The following is a 15762-nucleotide window of genomic DNA, read 5'->3' on the forward strand; positions in this document are numbered from 1 at the left end:
GCCCCTCAGGGGTGTGTTCTGAGCCCTCTGCTATACACTCTCTTCACCCATGACTGTATTTCCTCCTGCGCGTCCAATCTCATTGTTAAGTTTGCAGATGACACTACAGTGCTCGGACTTATATCCAGCAATGATGAGACAAACTATAGGACAGAGGTGCAACAACTAGAGTCATGGTGCCACGACAATAACTTGGTCTTAAACACCAAAAAGACCAAGGAGATCATTGTAGATTTCCGGAAGAGGGGTCATAACAACCATCTGCCTCTCTTCATTGGCAGTGAGGCGGTGGAGAGGGTGAGCAGTTTTAAATTCTTGGGGGTAACTGTGACCGAGGACCTGTCCTGGGGCAACCATATCACCTCAGTTGTACGGAAGGCCCAACAGCGCCTCTACTACCTGAGGAGACTGCGGAGCGCACACATTCCCAGATCTCTGATGTTGAACTTCTACAACTGTGCCATCAGCAGCGTTCTGACGTATGGATTTCTAGTGTGGTTCCCCAGCTGCACCAAGGCCGATCAGCAAGCACTCCAGCGGGTGGTGAAAGAAGCTGGCAGAATTATTGGAACAAGTCTGCCAGAGATCAGTAATATCTTCCCCAATCGCTGTCTGAGGAGGGTGCACAGTATCCTGCGGGACCAACATCACCCTGCGCGCCACCTTTTCCATCTGCTGCCCTCAGGGAGAAGGTACAGGTCTATACAGGCCAGAACATCCAGACTGGCCAACAGCCTGTATCCACAGGCTGTGAGGCTCCTGAACTCTCTGCCCCCCTCTCACGGACAATAACCATATCCAACTTCTTAATAGCAATGAACTGGTCTGCATTGGTGCATCATATCTTTATTCTCTTCCCCCTCCTGCCCCCCTCCCCCCCTCTTTCTTAAATAGATAACTATCATATCTGATATCATATCTCACAGTACAATAATATTGAATGGGTTGCATTGTTGTATTTTGTCATGTTTCTCAGGTCTTTGTCTGAATTTCTACGAACATTATTGCTAAGGATTGTCTTATTGCATTGGAGTCACACTGGGTTAAATATGTACACTTGGGTTTTAAGGGGTATTTATTATTTTCTTCTTTTTTTTGGGTTGTATGGAAGCCCCAAACGCAATTTCATTGTTCTTGACAATGACAATAAATAAATAAATACTAAATACTAAATACTTCACGTTTGGACTTTTCAGGTTTTGTCTCATAGTTCACAGTTCATAGTCCACACCTTAAAGTTTTGTCCACTTTGTAAATAAATAAATAATAATAATAATAACTTTATTTATAAAGCTGTTTCAAACAAAGTGCTGCAGAACTATTTAAAAAGATAAATAAATAGAACCAATACATAGCAATACAAGTAAAAACCACAATACAAGTTAAAAACAGTAAGAATTTAAAAATTAGAAGGCATAGAATTAAGACAAGTAGGATAGGGTGAACAAATGTGTCTTCAACTTTGTTTTAAAACCTCCACAGAGGTAGGTACTGCTTTCACGTCAATCTGTGCCTCCGTCTGTGTCTGCATTTGAGTCCTCGTACCTGGTCTGGCCTCCCAGCCATGACATTTATATATTGATCTTTCTGTCTCTCTCTGTACCTGGCCTGTACCACTATACTTGCCTTCTTTGGAGCGTTTGCCCTCCTTCCTTCTTTCACACAATGGATTCTAAGCATGGCTGAAGATTCGGCTCCCACATATCGACAGGCCATTAATAATTGATGAAATTATCTCGCAGGCCGGATATAATTGTATCATCGGCCACATCTGGTGAGCCACAAGTTTGACACCCCTGTTGTAGACCCCAAATGTACCCAGAAGTAAACGAATATTTGAAATGTAGCTGGCCCTCCTGAAGCCTTGCTAATAAGCCAGAGAAAATGAAAAACACTGCAATGCCTGTGCAAAAACAGTAAAACATATTTCAGAACTTTCTAGTGTCAAACATAACCACTGTGCTTGTGTTGTTTTTGTTGCTGCTATTTAAACTTTGCTTTCTTTTCTCCCACTTGCTGGTTTTTCATGCTCACTATAACATTTCTTCTATCATCACAGCACTATTCCAGAAACAAAATTGCCCAGGAGAGCTTTGCTATTCATTTCTCTGAGAAACCCAGAGATTTTCTGTGGGTGTGCCACTCTATTTTGCTCCACTCTGGAACTCAGCTGTAATTGCTTGTTTAAGGATAATAACAAGGGAAGAGTCTCAGAGGAGCTCAGCACCGCAATAACCAGCCTTGAGGCAAGCGCCGCAACCGCACTGCAGTGGGACAGAGGAGTGGAGGATAAGGGGGACGGAGAGGAAAAGAGGGCCAGACTGGGTGGTAATTAAGGGTTTATTTTTCCTGTCAACTAAAGAGCATCTGCACAGCTCTCACCTGCTCACAAGGCACTGTGCTTCTGTTTGCGTGGTGGTGTGTGTGCGCACATACTCATGCTTGTCTGCTTTATTTCTCACAAGTATTTTTCGTGCGTGCCTTTTCCCCCAGTGGATCTCTGTGAATGTGTAATGTACTACAGGGCAGCAGACAGTAGGCCTGACAGACCAAGGGGAGTAATTAAATTAGAGGTGGTGCTCTAGTAACCTGGAGACTGAACGTGCCATGGGGGATTTTAAAGTGACCCCCAGGACTTGTTGTTTCCTCTAGCAATGCAGCATGGGAAGGCACACATTCAGGAGTACACATGATCACAAATATTGGAATTCGTATACAAAAGCCATCTAGTTGCAATAATAATTTCTTTCAAATCCCATCACAAGCTGAAGAACTTGCATTAGATTTTTCATGTATTGAACGCTTTTTATGCTGTCTTTGAAAGGAAAGCCTTACTTCATATATATGAAACATACACATTTACTTCATATGGCCCAAAGAGATCTAATCATGTGGGTTCAAATGATCTGGCTATCTTTGTTTCATGAACCGAGGTTCACGCACACAGTGGAGACGCAAAAGCAGACTCAATACAAATCTTCTGGAACTACGTACAGGTTTATTGGTTTAACATAAAATATCAGGAACAACCAGGGGAGACAAAAATCCAACTTAAAGCCGAGGAAATCGGGAACAGAAATGCCCTTTGAAGCTGTAATAGGGGGTGTGGGACGCTGTAAAAGAAAGGGGAAACAATTACTAGTGTGCAGGAGAACGGAGAGTCACAACTAGCCAAGGGTTAGAATATTAACCTCTTAAGCCCCAAGCCTAACTGATCTCCTGCCTTTTGCCCCCGTATCAGGGGGCGTTGGGGCTTAAGAGGTTAAGGCTTACAATCAGAGTCAGACCGTAGGACTTGAAGGGGAGTGTGTCTGTGGCAGAGGCGGATACTGAAGGTATTATACAAACTAGAATTTGTATGTATACTAGAATACTAGAATAAGCACAGACCTTCAAGGAGCCAAGTTACCACTAAGGAGTGACTACTGGACTGGTGTGGAGCAGCCGTCTGCGCTAGGAGAAGTAGTCCTCCGGTAATTGCCTGGAATGGAATGCAGGTGCGATGGTGATGGGCCAGCCCGAGGCCACCAGAGCGACCCGAACACTCCCCGGATACTGAGCCACGGACCATGACACTTTGTCTGCTACAGTGGAAGGTCACTCATGATTTCCTTCCACAGTGCCATAGCTCCTTTTGCTTCTGTTGCTTGTCACTTCTATTATGGCTTTCCAATCCAGCCACCAATGTGAGGATTCTGTGGAAGGTAGAAGTATTTGTCTGAGACACACATATTCCTCAAAAAGCCTGAGTGCTGAGTAGGGATGGGTATCGTTTAGGTTTTATCTGATACCGGTGCCAAATCGGTACTTTTGAAACGGTGCCGGTGCTCAAACGGTGCTCAAACCGGTGCTTAAAGAATGGAGAACACAAAATTGGTCCAAAAACCTCTCATATTCAGCTGGTTTTTTGTAAAAAGATAACAATGTTAGCCTTTTCTGCAGCTATGGGGCATATATGGTATCACTCTTAGCTGGAAGCAGTGCTTAAACAATGGAAAAAATACAAACTTTGTCCTAAAACCTCTCATGTTTAGCTTTTTCCCTCTTTTTCTTTGGTCATTTTAGCCTTTTTGGCCAGGGTGAAGGGAGTATCTGCCATCAAACAAGAAGACAGCCGTATGTAGCTATGATGATGTTTGCTAGTTCACCTTACATGCATTAATGTAATAACGTGGTTAGCCTACTCAACGTAAATTACACACGAACAACATTAAGCTACTCACGCAGAGAAGAACGGCTGCTGCTGCCATCAAATACGGCGCATTTCTCGGCTTTTAAAAAAAACTCGCTATGCGTCGCCAGGTGTTTCATCGGATTCGAGGTGTTACTTCCTTTGACAGTATCACAGTATCAGCTTAAAGCACTTGTTGCAGGCTGCTGAGTTTGCATATTTTGCTGTGAAGTACAGCCAGACTTTTGACCGCTTCGCCTTGGGCATTTTTAATCTGTAGCTCTGCATAAAAGAACGTACGTACCTGGCCCCGCCTACTATCCTCGGAAACGTAAAATGATTGGCTAGAAGTGTATCACAGCTCAGGAAAAAAAAGCACCGAAATAAAGCAACGAAATGTGCGCTGCTTTTCAGTCTGGTTACTACCGTTTATGTCAGAACCGGTGCCATCATGGCACCGGACACCGGTACCCATCCCTAGTGCTGAGGACTTCCAGAATGTGAGGAAACTGGTTGCAGTATAATGTTTCAGCTCGGTCTGGTTACCCCTTGACAATTGACATGTTATAACACAACTAAGAATATTCATAATAGTATACCAGGGGGTAACAAGAGAAAGACAAGAGGAATTCGGCAAGAAAGTGCGGAGGAAGGAGTTTTTTCACCAAAAGAAATTGACGGTGCTAGCAAGCTAAAGCTACACAGAGCTATGAAGGCAATTGAAGCTAACATTCTTGCTGAGCTGAAAGAAGTCCAGGCTAATTTGAAAAGAGAAATAATGGAAAAGACTGGACTTGTGAAAACAGAAATGTCGGAGTTTAGGAAAGAAGTGGGGCAATGGCTTGACGAAATTGTCACGGACGTGAAAGAGGTAACAAGCAGAATCGAGGAGGTTGAGCAGAGAGTAACCGAGGTAGAGGAGGTCACAGTCGATCTTAAAGACGTGCTCAGCCATACTCTCCAGTTACAAGAGGACCTCCAGACTAGGGCTGGGCGATATATCGAGTTTTTTAAAAATATCGATATATTTTCATACGAGATATAAGATGTGACAATATCGTTTATATCGATATAGTCTATGTTACATTATAATTATACTTGTGGAGCCGCAGGTTTGCCTCTCTTTCGTCCACTTTTGTCTCTACGCAACGTTACTCGGCCTCGCCTCTCCTTCACTGAACACAACTCCGCCTCCCCCATAGCTTCACCTGCAGGCAATGACAAGATGAAAGCGGAAAATCTCCGTTAGCGAGTTACCGCGGATCGCCCCGTGCGTGGGGCTGGACGGCGTCAACGTGTTAGCGAGCTAACCGCGCTAACAAGCTAACCGCGCTAACGACATGCAGCCGGGAGGGGCTGCACGGCCTAAAATCCTTTCATTTTCTCAAAACTCGACATTGCGCCTTATGTATGAATTCTGGTTGTGCTTACTGACCGCGAACCGATTTTATGTGGTACACAGCGCTCAGCAATCTGTCAAAAATGTTTTATTATGACTTTGCTAAGCTACGGAGCTGCACCGCTTGATGGATTGTCGGAGGATTACGGCTACCGGGGAGGAGCCTCGCGGAGTGATACGTACTGTGCTTCAACGTAATATTACCGTACTGTGTGTGTATAAGGACCACAAATGTCCGACTTGGAAGCCCGCTCTTGCAGGAATAACATACGTGTTCACGGGATACCAGAGGGCGAAGAAGGGGACAACATGCTCGAATTCATGGAGAATTTTATAAAGAAGAAACTGTCCCTCTTGGACACTAATCTGGGCATACAGCGGTGCCGCCGCTCGCTCGGCCCCAGGTCACGACCGGGCTCCCACCCCAGGTCTATCGTGATTCATTTTTTGGAATACAAGACCAAGGACTTGGTGCTCCGCTCTGCGTGGACCAAAAAAGAAATACTGCTGAAAGGGAGACGGGTGTATTTTGACCAAGACTACTACCCCAGTGACATTTTAGCTAAACGCAAAGCATACAACTCGATCAGGAAGATTTTAAAAGAGAAGGGGCTCCGCTTCCAAGCATTGTATTCGTCGAGACTGCATGTGTTTTATGAAAACGGGCCCGTGGTTTACAACAACGCGGAAGACGCTTCCGATGACCTGGAGAAGAGGAAGTTGATGGAAAAGGGAGCGGACGATCCAATACCACACATCCCCGCACCCAAGCCGAGGACACCCCTCTAGGAAAGAGCGAGTGGGGTGCCGCGGCGGATCCGTAAGGAATGGATGAAATACATCCAGGAAAAGCTCCAGGGATTCAAGTGTATGGATAGTAACACCTCATTTTTTTTCCGCACCTGAAACTGCAGTTTTCATCTGTAAAATTATTTGGATTTATTTATTTAAAAGGGACAGTGCAGTTTAACATACTGTAGTTCAAGTACAAAACATGAAACTGATGTAACGCACATAAGTTTATAGCTATTGCTTATTTTTCAACAATTGTCCCTTGTTACAATAAAAATATGTACATTTTACAATAAAACATACATTTTCAGAAAACCAAATTACATCATAAATACAATTACAATTAATAGACAATAATTTAAAATAAAATTAAAATCATTAGTTAAAATGACCACATCTCTGATGTAATAGGTTTGACCGCAGTTATGGGATGTTACTGGCTTTTTCCAAGAGCGCTGCTATGATGAGCGGAGATTACCAAGCAGCACTACGAGGGGCTCTCGGGGACTCTAGGGACTCTCCTCTTTGTTTCGAAGTTGGACGTACACTTCATAATTGGAAGTCATACATGTTATTTGTTCAGTTATGTTGTTCCGTTGTTCCGCAGACCCAAATTTTCTTTTCAGAGCACCTAGAGGTTTACATTATTGTGTATTTTCATTTTGCTGATGGATATAAGAGAACAATATAACTCTAGAATATCCAAGATGGTGCCGGAGTGCATGGCTCTCTTCACTTCTCTTCTTCACTTCTCATAATCTGGATTTCCTCTGTGTGACAGAAACCTGGCTAAGTGACGGTGAGTTAAGCACTTTCTCAGAACTATTACGCTGGCAAAGGACTTTTTAAACCTACTTGATGCTTTTAATGTTTTGCAGTCTGTCACTGGTCCCACACATAAACATGGACACACTCTGGATCTGGTTTTGTCATATGGTTTACCTGTTTTTAACCTTCAGATTTATGACGCTGTTTTTTCTGATCATATGCCTGTATTGTTTGAAACTTCTCTTCCCTGCAATATCACTACTTGTGGTCCTCCTACTGCTTCTCGCATGTTTAAACCATCAAGTGCAGCTCAGTTTTCTACCGCCTTTAATAAGGCCCTTAATGTTGATTCAGAGCTCTCAGCTTGTGCTGACACTGAGGAGCTGACTGCATAATTTTTCTCTACTTGTCAAAACATTCTGGACACTGTTGCTCCCCTGAAGGTCAGATGGCCTAAATCAAAGCCTGAGCAATGGCTGAATGACATCGGGCAGCTCGAAAAGAGTGCAGAAAAGCAGAACGTAAATGGAAAAAAGACAAGCTACAAGTTTCTTACGATATTCTAAGGGATAGCTGGCATAAATATCAGAAAACTGTTAAGAACCAGAAGTCTGCCCATTTTGCAGGTGATATTAACGACAACTGCCTGTGTCTTATTTAGTATTTTAAACTCTGTTATTAACCCTCCCCAATCCAACTGTACAGAAGCTTCTGCTGAAACTTGTGAAGCTTTTTTAAATTTCTTTGTTGACAAGATTTTAACTATTAGAGCACATATCATACCCCCTTCTTATGACCCTTCTGTTATTTTTACACCAGTTTTTAGCCACTTTGAACCCGTGACTCTGTCTTATCTGGGTAAAATTGTCACCCAAATCAAGTCTGGCTCTCCCAGTGATGTCCTTCCTCCTCGATTTTTAAAAGAAGTTTGGGGCACTATTGGACCTTATATTCAAAGGCTTATAAAAAGCAGCCTGACTTTAGGCAATGTACCTGTAACTTTTAAACAGGCAGTGGTCCAGCCTCTGCTAAAACACCCTGGCCTGGATGCCTCTGTTGTGTAATTCCAGACCTATTTCAAAGCTTCCTTTTGTTTCCAAAATTTTGGATAAAGTAGTGTCTTCACAGCTGCAGATGTTTTTAAAGAGTCAAAACATTTTTGAGGTATTTCAATCAGGTTTTAAAGCACTTCACAGCACAGAGTCTGCACTTTTGAGAGTTTTTAACGATATCTTACTAACTGCTGACTCTGTTTATGTTTTACTTGTGCTTTTGGATCTCACAGCAGCTTTTGATACAGTAGATCACAACATTTTGCTTTCTCGCTTAGAACATGTTGGAATTAGAGGCACTGGTTAAAGTCATACCTATCTGACAGAAGTTTCTCTGTCTCACTTGGTAAATTTTATTCATCTTCCGCCGCCCTCCCATGTGTACCCCAAGGATCCATCCTTGGGCCCCTTCTTTTTTAGCATTTATTTACTTCCATATTATTAAAAAAATAAAGTTCCATTTCATTTTTATGCGGACGACTGTCAAATTTATTTACCCTTGAAACACAATGACCCCCTCAGGCCTATTTTAGAATGTCTTAAAGATATCAGAGCATGGCTGGCTCTGAATTTTTTAAATTTTAATGAAAAGAAGACAGAGGTCATTATATTTAGGCCGAGTGGCCCTGGTGTCCCTCCATCTTATTTGGGTCCTCTCACTTCCTGTGTCAAACCAATTGTTTCCAACCTTGGAGTAAAAATTGTCACAGCTCTTAAAATGGATAAACAAATAAATACAGTGGTGAGAAATAGCTTTTTTTCTGTTGAGGCAGCGTTCTAAAGTCAAACCTTTTATTTCTTTTTATGACTTGGAGAGAATTTTACACGCATTTGTGACCACTCGCCTTGATTATTGTAATGCACTTTATATTGGTATTGATCAGGCTTCACTATCACGCTTGCAAATGGTCCAGAATGCTGCTGCTCACGCAAACGTGAGCACATTACCCCTGTTTTTGCCTCTTTACACTGGTTGCCTGTCCATTTTAGAATTCATTTCAAAATTTTATTGTTTGCTTTTAAAGTTTTAAATGGCCTGGCTCCTTCTTACCTGTCAGACCTTCTACACCGATACACTCCATGAAGGTCTCTCAGGTCAATTGGCCAGTCACTCCTTGCTGTCCCCATGTCGAGACTGAAACACCGGGGAGACTGAGCTTTTGCTGTTGTTGCCCCTAAAATATGGAATAAACTGCCCTCCCATATTAGATTGGCCCCAACACTTTAAATGTTTAAATCGCTTTTAAAAACGCACTGTCTTTCAAAGGCTTTTTAGGAGTAGTACCAGAGTCAGTTTGTAGTCAGTTTTTAATCAGTTGTTGCTCTTAATTTTTTTATTTTGTTAATTTTATTCATTGTATATTTTATTGTCTATTTTACTCATGTTTTAAGATTTAATATATATACTGATTTTTTTTATCATTTATATATTTATTTCTTTGTCTGCTTAGTTTGTTTTTAACTTTTATCTGTTTTATTATTGGAAAGCACTCTGGTCAACTTTGTTGTTTTTAAGTGCTATATAAATAAAGTTGGATTGGATTAGATAAGGTAATTACACTTACACAAACAAAGCTCTTGCTAAAATTAAACAAGAAAAACAAGATATAATTTTCTGGCAAGATAAACATCTTTCTGTCCCAGTGTAAAATGGGGTTTAAAAATGTGTGTTAATCCTCACATATAAAAAAACATTCTTATTGTCTGACAAAGTACATTTCCAACTCTCCTCACAAATCAGAGATAAGAAGGGGCGTTATATACTGGTTAAAGGGTACATAGATCACAAGGAACTTCATTGTTTAATGTGTACAGACCTCCAGGGACTGATAAACATTTGATCAGGACCCTTTTTGAATTAATTGCAACAGAAACATCAGGCGTATTAATATGTGGTGGAGATTGGAATATTAACTTGAATCCGTTTTTGGACACGTCCAGCAAAACTAAATTGTCACAAACAGAAGCAGTATATGTAAAAGAAATGCTTAAGGAATTAGTGTTGGTTGACTTATGGAGGGATTCACACTCACGTGTTCCATGTATTATATTCTTTCAGTCTGCCTGTCAGTGTCAAGTCTGCGTCTTTGTGATTTGTTTCGTGTTTTCTGTTTTATTTTGATAGTCCCAGTCTGATGTCAGTGTGTTCAGTTTTATTTCTCCCCTGTCTTGTTAGTCTAATTTCTCCCACCTGTGTCTCCCTCCTGTTTCCCATTCCCTGATTACTCCCTTGTGTATATAAGCCCTGTGTTCTCCTTTGTTCTCTGTTGTGTCGTCCCCTCACCATGCTGTGTGCCTCCTTCCATGCTCCTGGAGTTTTTGTTATTAGTTCTTAGTTTCTAGTGTGGTTTTGTTCTTGGCAAGTTTATGTTTTTGTGGAAATCTTTCTACTGCAATAAAGTAGCCTCTCTCAGTTAACCCTTTGAGTTCGAGTCCTGCATTTGGGTCTACATCCTGCCTGCCACACAGCCGCACCGTGACAAAATCTAAGAAACTACCGTAATTGTCGGGCTATAAGCCGCTACTATTTGCACAAGCTTTGAACCCTGCAGCTTTTAGTCAGGTGCGGCTTTTCTATGGATTGTCCATGATTTTTGTCATATCGTAAGACTATTTGTTTTGTTTGTTCCGCTGTTGTACGGCACTACGTTGCCTGGCGGAAGGGCATGTGATCAGACAAACAGTATTGGGGTTCAAGAGTGGTATGTTTGTCACATGTCTGTCCGCCAGGCTACGTAGTGCCGTACCAAGTAGCGCGAAAAACAAACTTCAAAGTAGCGCTACGCGTTCAGCGGGAGACGTGGATGACGAGCGGCGATAAACTTGCGAAAAGCAAGTTATGCTCAAGTCTGTCAGTGGATTCTGACAGCGTGGAAAAGTGTGAAAAACATCCACGATCACCAACAGATTTCGAGGGCTGGACTGCTGCATGATGGAGAGGAGGACACCGCCACGGCCCTTCAGAGGGTGTTCGACTCTGACACTGACAACGAGGATTTCTTTGGTTTTGAAAGTGACAACAAAGGAGAGAAGCGGAGAGTGGATGACGAAGCCATCCTGAGCCTGTTCCTATCCGACACTGGAGAAGAGGACTTTGGTGGTTTTTAGTGTGCAGGAAGAAGAGAAAGATGGTGGTGAATGACTTTTCTTCTTGTTAAAGCCGTGTCACTGCACCTGAGCCTAAAAGGTAGGCCGAATCTATTTTTCTGGTGTGCTGTAGGTTATTGTTATGTACTACATTTGTTACACGTTTATGAAGCACAGTACATGTTTCGTACTTGTAATTACTGGTACTTCTACATATACCTAAAAAGTTATGCAAATATGTACCCGTAACTTGTTTTTCAAAATATTAATAAAAGGGGTGTGTCTCCAAACGGCCATCTCTTTCCTGACAATTCCCTTTGTGCATATTCTCTTACATATGATAAGTCAACATTGAAACACCTGCGGCTTTTAGTCAGGTGCGGCTAATGTATGTACAAAACAGGATTTTCCCCTGATTTTAGCTTGTGCGGCTAATATTCAGGTGCGCTTTGTAGTCCGGGAAATACGGTACTTGCTTGGAGGATACAGAAACAGCACGCTGTCAGATTTATTTAGAAAATTAAAAACCCAGCAAATGATAAGATGTCATGACATGAAAAGCATAAAAGAATTTTTTGTGACCTATTATACCCGACTGTACGCAGAACCAACCACGATAGATGTGCCCTCTGTTAATGCATTTCTTTCCTCCCTTGATTTACTATCGATAGCAACAAAACAAAATAAAAGATTAACACAAACAGTAACTGTGGAGGAGATTAACAAGGCCATTTCAAAATTGAAAGGTAATAAGATGGCCAGGTGAGGATGGCTACCCAGCAGAGGGGTACAAACACTTCAGAGATCTAGTAACCCCTCTGCTTAGGGATTGCTTTAACCATGTGCTTACGGGGGGAGATACCACAATCCTGGAAACGAGCAGATATTTCAGTAATTCCCAAACGGGGTAAAAATAAAAAAGGAATTGTGGTTCCTACAGACCAATATTAGCTAAACGGTTGGAATTTACAACTTCGGAACTAACGGACAAGGATCAAACAAGCTTTGTTCGAAATAGGCAAACTCACGATAATGTGAGGCGGGCTCTCCATCTAGTAAACAAAATGGAAAAATTTCAAATCAGTAGCTGTCAGTCTTGATGCTGAAAAGGCGTTTGACTCTGTCTGCTGGAATTATCTTTATTTGGTTTTAGAGAGATTTGGTTTTAACAGCCAAATCATCAGATGCTTACAGTCGCTATACAACTCGCCCACCGCCAGGATTAAAATTAATGGTGATTTAACAGATACACAACAACTAGAGAGAGGCTCCCGCCAGGGATGCCCTCTCAGTCCCACTCTCTTTGCGCTATTCATTGAGCCTCTGGCGCAAGCTATCAGGGAATCTAAAGGCAGGTGTAATAATTAATGATATAATGTATAAAGTTAGTCTGTATGCTGACGATGTTCTCATAGCGCTAACTAACCCTGAAATCAGTCTGCCTAATCTTCTTTCATTATTGAAAACATTTGGCATATAATCCGGATATAAATTAAATTTACAGAAGACTCAGATTCTCTTATATAATTACCAACCACCACAAGACATTCAAAAGATAGCCAAGTTTAACTGGAGAAACACCTCTATAAAATATCTAGGAATCCATATACCCACGGATTTATCCCATCTCTATGAATGCAATTATGTCCCACTGACGTCAGAAATTAAGGCAGACCTACAGCGCTGGTCATTATTGCCAATGAATATGCACAATCAGATATAATAAAAATGAATCTTTTGTCAAAGCTTCTCTATTTGTTTCAGCCGCTGCCTATACATGTACCCTCATTACAACATTAGAACCCACTACAACTGCAAAAGGACAAGGGTGGATTCTCTCTGCCATGTCTGGAGGACTATTACAGGGCTGCACAGTTACGAGTGATGATTGGGTGGTGTGATCCAATGTGTGAGGCTAAATGGAAGGAGATGGGTCAATCCTACTGTGAGACACCGCTTCAATCACTGCTTGGAGATCAACCACTTATTAAAAGACATATAGATGCAGACCTGTTCCCTGTGCTAATAAAAGTGCCCATAGAGATATGGCATAGGATATTCAAATATGAGAAAACTGAAAAAAAATTGGATTTTACATCTGCAAACATAGATAAGAAATTTATACAGTAGTCACATAAGGGTATAACCAGTGTTGGGTAAGTTACTTTAAATTAGTAACTTGGTTACATTACTAGTTCTATCAAAAGTAACTCAGTTACTTCAAGTTACTAATTACTTTCAAAGTAACTAGTTACTAGGGAAAGTAACTTTGGGTTTTACTCAAAATTCTCTTGTTAATGTGTTGCTTCTGTAAATGGATGCCCAGCAAGATTGCCAGTCTTCTAGCTTGCTAACTAGCCACAAGTGCACTGTGCCACCTACCAACAGAAAGGAAAAAATAATGTGCATATTTCCACGAGAGAAATCCCACACCTGGACCAGCGTTGACCGCCGCCATGATCCTGGCCTACGTCACAGCATCACGTGCGCTTTTTACATCCAACATGAAAACTGCAGTCGTGGTTCTTTCGATTATACTCAGAACTCAGAAATTCTGCCTTCCAAATAGGAAGATGTAGGCAACACCAGACTGCAGATGAGCTGCATACAGGGCTGGACTGGAACAAAAAATCGGCCCGGGCATTTTGACTAGAGACCGGCCCGCCATTATAGGAAAAATCATAAAGCCTTTGAATGAAAAGAAGCGCTGTTGTGACAGTGATGTACACTGCTTTGGTGGTATATATGTGTAGCCAGATGGGCTACTCGCCCTTCTTTTTCTCTCTCTCTCCTGCGCTCGTTCTCTTCGCTGCACAACTAGGTTAATTGGGAACCCACCTGCATATTGATTGCAGGGTGGCGTTAGCCCGTATAAAGCTAAGCCGGTGTTTTTGTTGGATCATTCCTCCTGTGCATTCAGCGCAAAGCAGCAGTAAATGCTGGCACACTGCGACGGACTGATCAGCAAGAGCGGATCATATGACAGCTACAGGTATGCTCTCGCTTAACCTTAGATTCCCTCCGAGTACTGGAATCTGTCTTAATATAGTTTTTGCGGCCTGTTGTAGCACGGCAGTTTGTTTTATTCCGACGTTGCGGAAAGAGGTGCTCGTGTTATCCCCACCAGCTGAGAGTATAGCACCTCCGGTCCTGGGGTAAGCCATTAAAACTACTTTTATTAGCATTCATAGCTATAAGAGTCTAAGGTTACATTTATCTGTTTTAGGGTTTGACTGCTGTATTCACCTCTCCGTGGCAAATTGCCCAACCTAAATCGGAAGAGTGGAACGCCTTCCCAGCCGCTGTTATGAGGACTCCTCCTCGGTGGAGCCTGCTGTCTTTTCTTGTCTCGTCTTGTCTTGTTTTAGTTTGTCTTATCTTGTTTTTATTAAGTAGGTGTAACAGAGGACAAGAGATGAGTAAACGGGGCAAAGAAATAAATTGATCATTTATTTATTACATGAGTTAGACATACAAATTCCCATCATGTCATTTCCAGACAGGACTTACAACACATCCTGCTGATATGCCAGCTGCACATGAGACTTACCACACAAGCTGTGCGAAAATAACAACACTGCAACCCGTCACACCCCGCTTAGCGACACTGCAATCGTGGCACACACTGCAAACAATTCGGGTCTCAGCGCAGCTGGGAATCAGTACTATGGATGGCCTGCGATTGGGAGATAAAGGGAAGTGGCACAAACAATTAAACAAAAAAAACAAAAGGGAGGTTAGTCCGCCCTTACACAACTTACTCTCAATCAATAACCGCCTTTGCGGCTGGACGGACTAACCAAAACAAAATTACAAATCAATCAAAAGAACGAAAAAAGGACAGCAGAGACAGCACAGCTGAAAAACAAACAACATTATCAATTAAATTATTACCCAATAAAATATCAATTTTATGAAACCATTCAAAATCATGAAGCTAAAACAAACACTCAATATACCTACAATATTGATCAGTTTCCCTCCGCGCAGTCGATCTAGGGCTTGATCAATTCTTCTATTAAAATTCGTGGTCACACTAAAAAAAGTCCAATGACACATTAAAAATAGGCACATGCAATAGCAAACGATCCAATCAAAAATGGCAAAAGTCTCTTACCGACAGTATACCCACTCGCACCTGAGTGAATTAATTGCCTCTGTTTTTTTCCACAGAAGAGCGCTGACTTCACCCCACACACCCACTACCTTTTCACAGCTCTTCAGCCAATCACCTGGCAGAGAGCAACAAACTGCCAGGTGACACTTGTTACATAGGCTTACCTTTTTCTGGTTCGCCTGGTTTTATTCTATTTTATTCTGGACTGTTGCTCGTACCCACGCTTCTGTGATCGGGCTGAAGCGACCCTCTGCCCGAGTGTCGTGCTAGGACTTTAAATCGCCTTGGTTGCCGGTCTCAGCCGGTGGGGAGCCAGACCGGCTTGCAATTGAGAATAATTACTACCAGCACGAGTGGTAGTTTGACCCGTGGGGTA

The sequence above is a fragment of the Astatotilapia calliptera genome, chromosome 20, assembly GCF_964374335.1.
Source record: "Astatotilapia calliptera chromosome 20, fAstCal68.1, whole genome shotgun sequence".
Classification (NCBI taxonomy): Eukaryota; Metazoa; Chordata; class Actinopteri; order Cichliformes; family Cichlidae; genus Astatotilapia; species Astatotilapia calliptera.